Source organism: Galeopterus variegatus, unplaced genomic scaffold, assembly GCF_000696425.1.
Source record: "Galeopterus variegatus unplaced genomic scaffold, G_variegatus-3.0.2 Scaffold2863, whole genome shotgun sequence".
Lineage (NCBI taxonomy): Eukaryota > Metazoa > Chordata > Mammalia > Dermoptera > Cynocephalidae > Galeopterus > Galeopterus variegatus.
The window spans coordinates 120,889-130,962 of record NW_007728974.1 but is presented as its reverse complement, the minus strand read 5'-3'; positions in this window follow the sequence as shown (position 1 = coordinate 130,962).

Below are 10,074 nucleotides of genomic sequence, written 5' to 3'. Positions count from 1 at the left end.
GAGTGGGCATCCATGTCTAGTTCCTGTTTTGAAGGGAAAAGCTGAAATCTTTTCAGGATGATATTGGCAGTGGGCTTATCATATATGGCTTTAATTATGTTGAGATACGTTCTGTCTATGCCTAACTTGCAGAGAGTATCATGAAAGAATGTTGAGTTTTGTTAAATGCTTTTTCAGCATCTATAGAGACAATTATATGGTCCTTGTCTTTGCTTTTATTTATGTGGTGCATCACATTTATTGATTTGCATACGTTGAACCAAACTTGCATCCCTGGGATGAATTCCATTTGATCATAGTGTATAATTTTGTGTATGTGTTGCTGTATTCTGTTAGGTAGCATTTTATTGAGGAATTTTGCATCTGTATTCATCAAGGATATTGGCCTGTAGTTTTCTATTTTTGATGCATCTTTGTCTGGTTTTGGTATCAGGGTCATGTTTGCCTCATAGAATGAGTTTGGGAGAATGGCTTCTGTTTCAGTCTTTTAGAACAGTTTGTAGAGAATTGGTATCAGTTCCTCTTTGAAGGTTTGGTAGAACTCTGAAGTGACCCTGCCCTGGCCTTTTCTTTGTTGGGAGCCTTTTGATAACAGCCTCAATCTCTTTTATTGTTATTGATCTATTCAGATTTTCTATATCTTCTTGCCTCAGTTTTGGTAGTTTGTATGTGTCCAGAAATTTATCCATTTCCTACAGATTTTCAAATTTGTTGGCATATAGGTGTTTATAGTAGTCTCTAATGATTCCTTGTATTTCTGAGGTGTCAGTTGTAATATCACCTTTTTCATTTCTAATTTTTGTTATTTGGGCCTTCTCTCTTCTTTTCTTAGTTAACCTTGCTAAAAGTTTGTCAATTTTCTTTATATTTTAAAAAAACCAACTTTTGTTTTATTGATCTTTTGTATTGTTTTTTGGGTTTCTATTTCATTTAGTTCTGCTCTGACCTTAATTATTTCTTTCTGTCTACTAACTTTGGGTTTGGATTGTTTTTGTTTTTCTATATCTTTAAAGTGAAGTGTTAAGTTTTTTATTTGCCATCTTTCCACTCTTCTGAAATAAGCATTTAATGTGATAAATTTCCCCCTTAGAACTGCTTTTGCAGTATCCCACAGGTTTTGGTATGATGTGTTGTTATTTTCATTAGTTTCAAGAAATTTTTTGATTTCCTGTTTAACTTCTTGTTGGACCCATATGTCATTAAGTAGAATGTTGCTTAATTTCCATGTGTTTGTATAGTTTCCAGAGTTTCATTTATTATTGATTTCTAATTTTAATCCATTGTGATCAGAAAAAATACAAAAAAGTGGAATAATTCCAATTTTTTAAAATTTGTTGAGACTTGCTTTGTGATCTAATGCGGTCTTTCATGGAGAATGTTCCATGTGCTGATGAGAAGAATGAATATTCCGAGGTTGTTGGATGGAATGTTCTGTAGATATCTGCCAAGTTCAATAGGTTTAAAGTGTTATTTAGATCTTGTGTTTCTCTATTGATTTTTTTCCTATATGATCTGTCCAATGATGAGAGTGGGGTGTTCAGGTCCCCCACTATTATGGGGTTGGTGTCTATCTCATTCTTTAGATCTAACAGTGTTTACTTCATAAATCTTGCTGCTCTAACATTGGGTGTGTATATATTTATGACTGTTATGTCTTCTTGGTGGATAGATCCTTTTATCATTATATAGTGGCCTTCTTTGTCTCTTTTTTTGGTTTTCACTTTAAAGTCTATTTTATCTGATATTAGAATAGCTACTCCAGCTCGTTTTGCATTTCTATTTACATGATATATCTTTTTCCATCCTTTCACTCTTAGTCTATGTGTGTCTCTATAGGTCAGGTGAGTCTCATGAAGGCAGCGTATTGTTGGGTCCATCTTTTTAATCCAGTCAGTCAGTCTGTGTCTTTTGAATGGGGAGTTTAATCCATTTACATGTAGTGTTGTTATTGAAAGGTATTATCTTACTCTTGGCATTTTATGAATTTTCCTTTGGATGTTTCGTTCCTTTCTTCTTCTATTTATTGGTTGTCTTTGATGTTTGTTGGTTTTGTGAGGTGGTAAGATTTAGTTTTTTTTCTCTTTCTTGTCTGCATTTTTATTCTATCAGTGGATTTTTTTTTTTTTCCTTTTTGTCTTTTTTCGTGACTGGCAACGGATCACAACCCTCAGTGTCGCACCCATACCAGACCGGGACCGGCCACAGGATTGCAACCCTTGGTGTTGCTCCCGCCCCTCGCTCAGCCAGTGAGTGGCCGGTCTGTATGTGGGATCCGAACCCTCAGCGGGAGCGCCACCGCACTTCCCAAGCAGCGCACTATAGCAGTGCGCCACCGGGCCGGCCCTTACCAGTGGGTTTTGTTCTTTCTTGTGTATTTGTGGCAGTGATTGTCATTTTTTGGAATCCAGATTCAGGACTCCCTTGAGGATTTCTTGCAGGGCTGGTTGCGGTGTGGTGAACTCCTGCAGTTTTTGTTTGTCTGGAAAATACACTATTTCTCCTTAATTTCTTTTTTATTTATTTATTTATTTATTTATTTTTGTCCTTTTTGAGACCAGCTGCACCGCGCTCAGCCAGTGAGCGCTGTGAGCACACTGGTCGTCCCTATATAGGATCCGAACCCGCAGCGGGAGCGCTGCTACACTCCCAGCACTGCATTCTCCCGAGTGTGCCACGGGCTCGGCCCTATTTCTCCTTAATTTCTGAAGGATAGCCTTGCTGGGTATAATATTCTTGGCTGGAAGTTTTTTTTTTTTCTTTTAGCATTTTGAATATATCACCTAATTTTCTTCAGGTCTGTAGAGTTCCCGTTGAGAAGTCTGCTGTTAGTCTGATAGGAGCTCCCTTATAGGTGACTTGATGTTTTTTATTGCTGCTTTTAGGATTCTCTCTTTGCCTTTGAGATTTGCCTGTCTGACTATACTGTGTCATAGAGAAGATCTTTTTGGATTGAATCTGTTTGTAAATGTTGGAGCCTCCTGTATCTGAAGGTCCACATCTCTCCCTATATCTCAGAAGTTTTCCATTATTATTTCATTGAATAGGTTTTCAATGCCTTTTCCTTTCTCATCCCCTTCTGGAACATCCATGATTTGAGTGTTTGTGCTTAACATTGTACACTAACTCTCTTAGACTTTCTTTATTTTTTTAAATTATTTTTTCCTTTTATTGTCCACCTGAATTATTTCAAAAAGACTATCTTTGAGATCACAAATTCTTTCTTCTGCTTGCTCTAGCCTGATACTTAAGTTCTCAGTTGTGTTTTTTATTTCATTGAATGAATTCTTCAATTTCATAATTTCTGCTACATTCTTTTTTTAAGATATTAATCTCCTTGTAAACTTCCTCCTTCATATCCTGGATTTTTTTTTCTCATTTCATTAGGTTGTCTAACTGAGTCTTCTTGTATCTCACTGAGTTTCCTTAAAATTGTTGCTTGGAATCCCTTTCCAGTTATTTCAAGGGTTTCCTGATCTATAGCATCTGGTACTTGAGAATTATTGTATTCCTTTGGTGGTGTCATATTTTCTTGGGTTTTTGTATTTCTAGTATATCTACATTGATGTCAGTTCATCTGGTAGAGCAGTTACTTCTTCTATCACTCCAGAGTAGGCTTCGAAGAGAAAGACTTCCTCTTCTTTTTCCAGTCTCTGCTGGTGACTCTCCTTGTGTTAGTGCAGTCAAGTGGATGGTGGGCCACCTGCACAGTGGCTGTGGCTGCTACTGTGGGGGCAAGCCACCCTTCTAGTGGCAGTGGTGGACCATCCACATGGAAGTAGTTAGTAGTGTTTTCAACATGCTCCTGCCTTCTGCCAGGTGCTGGTGATGATTTCTTTAAAAAGTTAAATATATATTATCCCTAATATCCAGCAATTTTTCTCATGGGTATGCACCAAGGAGAATTGAAATCATGTCCATGTAAATATATGAATATTCATGGCAGCTTTATTCAAAATTGCTCAAAATTAGAAACAATCCCTCTCCTCCTTGGGGACTCCAATTACATGTATATCTGATGTTTGAGTTGTCCCTCAGCTCATTGATGCTCCATTCATTTTATATTTAAATTTTTTTTAAAATTCTATCTGGGTTTCATTTTGAATAGCTTCCATTGCTATGTATTCAAGTTTACTAATCTTTTTTCTCCAATACTTAATCTGCTGGGGTTTTTTTTTTTGTGACCGGTAAGGGGATCGTAACCCTTGACTTGGTGTCGCCCACACCACACTCAGCCAGTGAGTGCACCGGCCATCCCTATATAGGATCCGAACCCATGCCAGAAGTGTCACTGTGCTCCCAGCGCTGCGCTCTCCCAAGTGAGCCACAGGGTCGGCCCAATCTGCTGGGTTTTTAAAAAAAATCTTATATATTATAGTTTTCAATCTCTAGAAGGTCTAATTGGGCCTTTTTTTGTCTCTATTTCTCTAGTCATCATATGCAACCTTTCTTCTAACTTCTTGAACTTATAGAATACTGTTATAATAACTCTTTCAATTTCCCATCTATAATTTCTATCATCTGTGAAATTTTTAGGTCAGTTTCAATTGATTTATTTTTGTCCTCATTATGAACCATACTTTCCTGCTTCTGAATGCTAACTCAGAATATAAATTCTGTTAATTGCTCAGTGGATGTCAGATATGGTGAATTTTACCTTCTTTGGTGTTATATATATTTGTATTCCTGTAAATATTCTTGAGCTCTGTTCTGTGATGCATTTGAATTACTTACAGTTTGATTTTTTCAGAACTTGCTTTTGAGCTTTGTTACATGGGACTAGATCAGACTTTATTCTAGGGGTACCTTTGTCTCAATGATGAAGCTAAGCTCTTCTGAGCACTCTACCCAATACCCCATGAATTACAGGTTTTCCACTCAGTCTGAGGAACTATGCCTGGCTTTGTATGAGTGCCTGGTGCTAACCATTTAATCTTTTTAGAGAGTTATTTCTCCATATCTGGATTGTTTCCTCACAAACATGCATAGATTAGTGCTCACCTGAAGACTGAAGAGCTGAAGACAGAAGCAGGACTCTCAACAGATCTCTTCTTTCCTCTCTGATTTTCTACCTTGCAAATTTGAGCCACACAGACTTCCATCTCTTCCCCACTCTGGAGACTACTGTACTCTGTGCCTTGGCCAGAGACTCTCTCCAGGCAGCAAACTGGAGCAATCATAGGGCTCACTGCATTTGTTTCCCATCACTCATGGCTATTTTTCATTGATGTCCAATTTTTGCTAATCATTGTGCTATACATTTTGTCCAGTTTTTTAGTTATTTCAGTAATAACAAGTGAAATACAACCCTTGCTTTTCCAAGGAATGCTCAATCTTGTAAAGAAGCAGCATGTTTACAAATAATACTTTGGGGTAAAAGAAGAGTCAGGTGGTAAGTTGAGATAAGTGGAGGAAGAAGGGTTAAATATAGAAATGGCCAATAGCTTGTGGTTTAAAAATTGAAAAGGGTATTGTGTTAGGCAGAAGAATGCCCTTCTTTCCCCCAAATATGTCCAAGTCCTAATCATGGAAACTATGAATATATTACCTTATATGGCAAAACGGTCTTTGCATATGCAATTACATTAAGGATCTTGAGATAGGGAGTTTATCTTGGGTGGTCTGGATGGATCCAATCTAATCACAATGGTCCTTACAAGAGAAAAAGGGAGGCAAGAGAGCAGAAGAAGGAGATGTGACAATGGAAGCACAGGACAGAGTGATGGGACCACAGGCTGGCTGGGGCCATGAGCCAAGAATTGAGGGCAACTTCTAGAAGCTGGACAAGGCTAGGAAACAGATTTTTCCCTAGAGCTTCCAGAAAGAACACAGCTCTGCTGAAATCTTGATTTTAGCTCAGTGAGGCCCATTTTGGACTTCTGAACTCCAGAACTATAAGATGACAGATTTGTATTTTTTAAACCACTAAGTTTGTGGTAATTTATTATAGCAGCGAAGCAAAATTAATACAGGTATTGAATAAAAGGGCTGCTTTATGCCCTTGTCCTACCAGTAAAGTTGCCAGGTTAGTAAACTTCACACCTGCAGCCTTCCACATGCAGTGGGGACATAATTTACCTGATGGTGTGTGAAGGACTAAATTGAAAGGGTGTCGCTTTTTGTTGCCTCTGTTGGTGGAGTAAATGTCTGCGCTCAAATGATAGGTAGTTCTTATGCAGGTGCTTATAAGAAACACTGGCTTCCTGTGAATCAAAGCATGTCCTCAACCTTCAGCCCCACCTCCAGAGGAACCCAAATTACTCAAGAGCTGAAGGGAGGCAATGGCTTTACAAGACCTTGAATTAGAAGTTTTATAATATTCTAACACTTTAAATCAACACCCTCTACCTCCTTGATAAACTTTAAGTCTATTCTTCAAACATCCTACCTGTGTTCAGAAACATGGGCCTGAATGTTCTAAAATAGAAGAATGGTTATATATGTTGCTTTTGGCTATAATTTCACTTCAGTTTGATTTCCCTTTGCTTGAAGTCATTTTCTAGTATTTGTCCAGTGACTTTCTTGTCTTGACGTGTGCCCACCTGAGGTTAAGTCAAAATAATTCTTTATTTTATGTTTTTCTTTTTAATTGAGTACAACTTAGCTGTAGTTCTTTATTAATGAAAATTTCCTAATAAGTAGCATAAGTTGTCTGTACAAAAATTCCAAGTACACTCAAATCCTTTGCCCAGACAATTGCATTAGAGGGTCAGCAGCCAATGAGATAAAATGCAGAGAGCTGAGCAGTCTCCTTCCTGGCCCTGGTGGGAATAGAGCCACAGGGTGCATGGCTGTCACTTTTGGTTGTAAAAGTTCTCTCTGCATGTGGGGATGTGCACAGACAAGCAATGAGCTGAACATGCACATGCATTGTGTTGTAGGAGAACATTGCTTCTGGCTAAATAGAAGGGCACATTGTTTAGGCTAATCCCAACTCATTTGGCTTCTCCATGAGAAATGAATAATGTTCCACAGCCTCATATATCTAGGCCTCATACTGTAAGTCCAGGCAAGGCTAGAAGGAGACAATGGGCTTATCGATTGCTCCACCTTTTTTATTTTTTATTTTTATTTAAGTCCAGGCAAGGCTAGAAGGAGACAATGGGCTTATCGATTGCTCCACCTTTTTTATTTTTATTTTTAACCTTTTTTATTTTTTATTTTTATTTTTTTTTTGACCTTTGTCATAAGGTCCTTATGAGGTCAGCCAAGACAAGATTTCAAAACAGACCAGATGGGACAAGAGGATGTTCATGGGAAGAATTAGGTTTAAAGTGTCCTAAGTCTGATTAGTTAATTATTTTATTTACCAGGTGCTTTGGATTGAATGTCTCCCCAAACTCACTGAAGATTAAATTGTGTCCCCCAGTGTTTCAGGTATTGAAAACTTAGCCCCCACAGTGACAGTGTTGAGAGGGTGGGAAATCCTGTTATGGTAATTGAAAGGTGGGCCTTGAAGAGGTGATTAGATTGTAGGACCATGCCGTAGTGAATGGATTAATAACAGTGATCAGGGGTATGGTTCTGAGGGCTTTAAAAGGGGAGCATGTGAGTCTCTTTCTTTTTCTGCTCAGAATAGGTCCTCCTTCTTTAATGGCTATCAAGGTATAAAAGGTGGTCCAGTCTTAAACTTGGAAATGAAATAGAAAAATAATTACTATAAAGTATAAGCCTTTTGCATGCAATTCGCCTCAGTGCTATTACTTATTTAGCAACCAAATTATTTAGAACCTATTTTATACAAAACATCTTCTAGGGAGTGAAGTATGGCCCCCTAAATATGTCTACACCCTTACCTAGTAAGGTAGATGTGATTAAATTAAGGATCTCAAGATGAAGTATTAACCTGCGTTCTCCAGGTGGGACCAATGTAATCACAAGTGTTCTTGCAAGAGGGAGGCAGGAAGATCAAAGACAGAAGATGGGGCAATGAAGCAGAGGCTGGGGAGGAGAGATGTCGTGAGGAAAATGGAGACAGACTGGTCAGGCTCCCTCACGACATACCCAGCTGAGCATGGCTCAGCCTTTCTGTTGTAAATACGTTAATTGCACATGTGTGCCCAAGTGTTCCTTGGCTCTCTGACTATAGCATAAAAGACAACAGTTCTGACCCACTAAGAGGCTGGGGGCTGAGCTCACATCCAAATAAAGCAGGTCAGCCTTGCCAATGGCTTCCAGGATCTTTTTCCAATTATCTAGCTCGTGATCTGCATGTGGGGGTCTGTGACCCAGTCTGCATATGAGGGGTCTGTGACCCAGTCTGCACAAGATGGGTTTGAAGGGTCTGTGACTCAGCCTGACAGATGTTATGCTGCTAACTTTGAAGATGGAGGAAGGGGCCATGAGCCAGGGAATGCAGGCGATCTTTAGCAGTTGGAAGATGCAAGAAAATGGATTCTCCCAAAAGCTTCCAGAGGGAACACAGCCCTGCTGACACCTTGATTTTGACCCAGGGAAACTCGTTTCAAATTTCAGCCACTAAGTTTGTGATAATTTATTACAGCAACAATAGGAAAATAATATTGAAAAAAACCAAATAATCATTCCAAACTCTGTGTCACGCTCACTGTGATGGTGTATGAAGGGAAAACATAAAACACCAGGAGAAAGCAGAAGGGAGCCCAGCCTAAACTGGGGCCACACCAACCCCCTCAATTTCTCTTCTGCTGGAGGAGACCTAGGAGATGGTGAGGAGTGATGTGTTGCAGGCAGAACAGCCTCGGCAGGGCCGCAGATGCCTACTGGAGGTTGACACACTGGAGACTGGGAGAGAAGGCCAGAGTGGCCACAGCACAGTGAGCAAGGGACAGCAGCAGAAACCTCAGGAAGACACAACCTCTGTAGGGTGTTGTGGACTACAGAGATTTTAGACTTTATCCAAAAGGAAAAGGGCGGCCACTGAAGAGGTAATAAATGGGTGCCCAGATGAGACTTGAGGTGTTTTTAGAAGATCACTCTGGCTGCTGCGAGGGGAATGGATTTGAGGAAGGAAGAGCTGACAAGGAGATTACGGTTGGAGACTGTCGAATTCCTCAGAGCAAAGGGTGGTTATGGAGGCTTCAACAAGGAGGATGAGAATGACATGGAGGGAAAAGATGTATTTTGGAGGTAGAATCCACAGGACCTGGTGACTGATTGATTGATTGAATCAATCATTCTTTTTTTAAAAATTGCTGATTAGTATTCTATTATATGACTATGTCATAATATGTCTATCAGTTCTCCTGTTGATGAACACTTGGGATTTTTCCAGTTTGGGGCCATTTTGAATATCTTTGCTATCAATATTCCTCTACAACTCTTATTATGAAAACATACTTTTATTTCTCTTGGTAAATACCTAAGAGTGAAACTGCTGGATTTTTCCAGTTTGGGGCCATTTTGAATATCTTTGCTATCAATATTCCTCTACAACTCTTCTTATGAAAACATACTTTTATTTCTCTTGGTAAATACCTAAGAGTGAAACTGCAGGGTTACAGGGAAAGAATATATTTAACTTTTTGAGAAATTACCACACTGTTTTCCAAAGTGATTGTACCATTTCACACTCCCTTTGGTGACTTATTGGACTGTGAGGGTGGCCAGAAAAAGTCACACGTGCTCCCTTAAACCAAAGAACAATATGCTGAGCTCCCTGTGTATTGTGTGTTGAGAAGACAAAGAGGCGGAGATAACACCACAGTCCCGTGGACACACTCCCCAAGAGTCACCAGGAGGCACCAAAAAAAAAAGTATTCTAAATGGTCACCAAATCACTGTGGTGGGGTGGGGGTTGTTTGAAAACTTGTAGAGACCATATGTTACCAAACCCAATAATAAGATTGGATCACAGACTCAGACTTCAGAAGCCAATACCTCTTACACTATTTTAGATAGGAAGACTGAGGCCCAGAGCTGTCAGCAGAGATGCATTCACCCCCTAGTTAGTAGAACAGAAGTCATGTCTTACACTACACTGTGATATATCCTGTACGCCAACTCTCCCCTTCAAATGTCCCCCACCTGTATTTTATTCTCCACATTTGCAAGTTCTGGCAAAGTCCTCCCCTCCTCATCAATCACTCATCACTCATC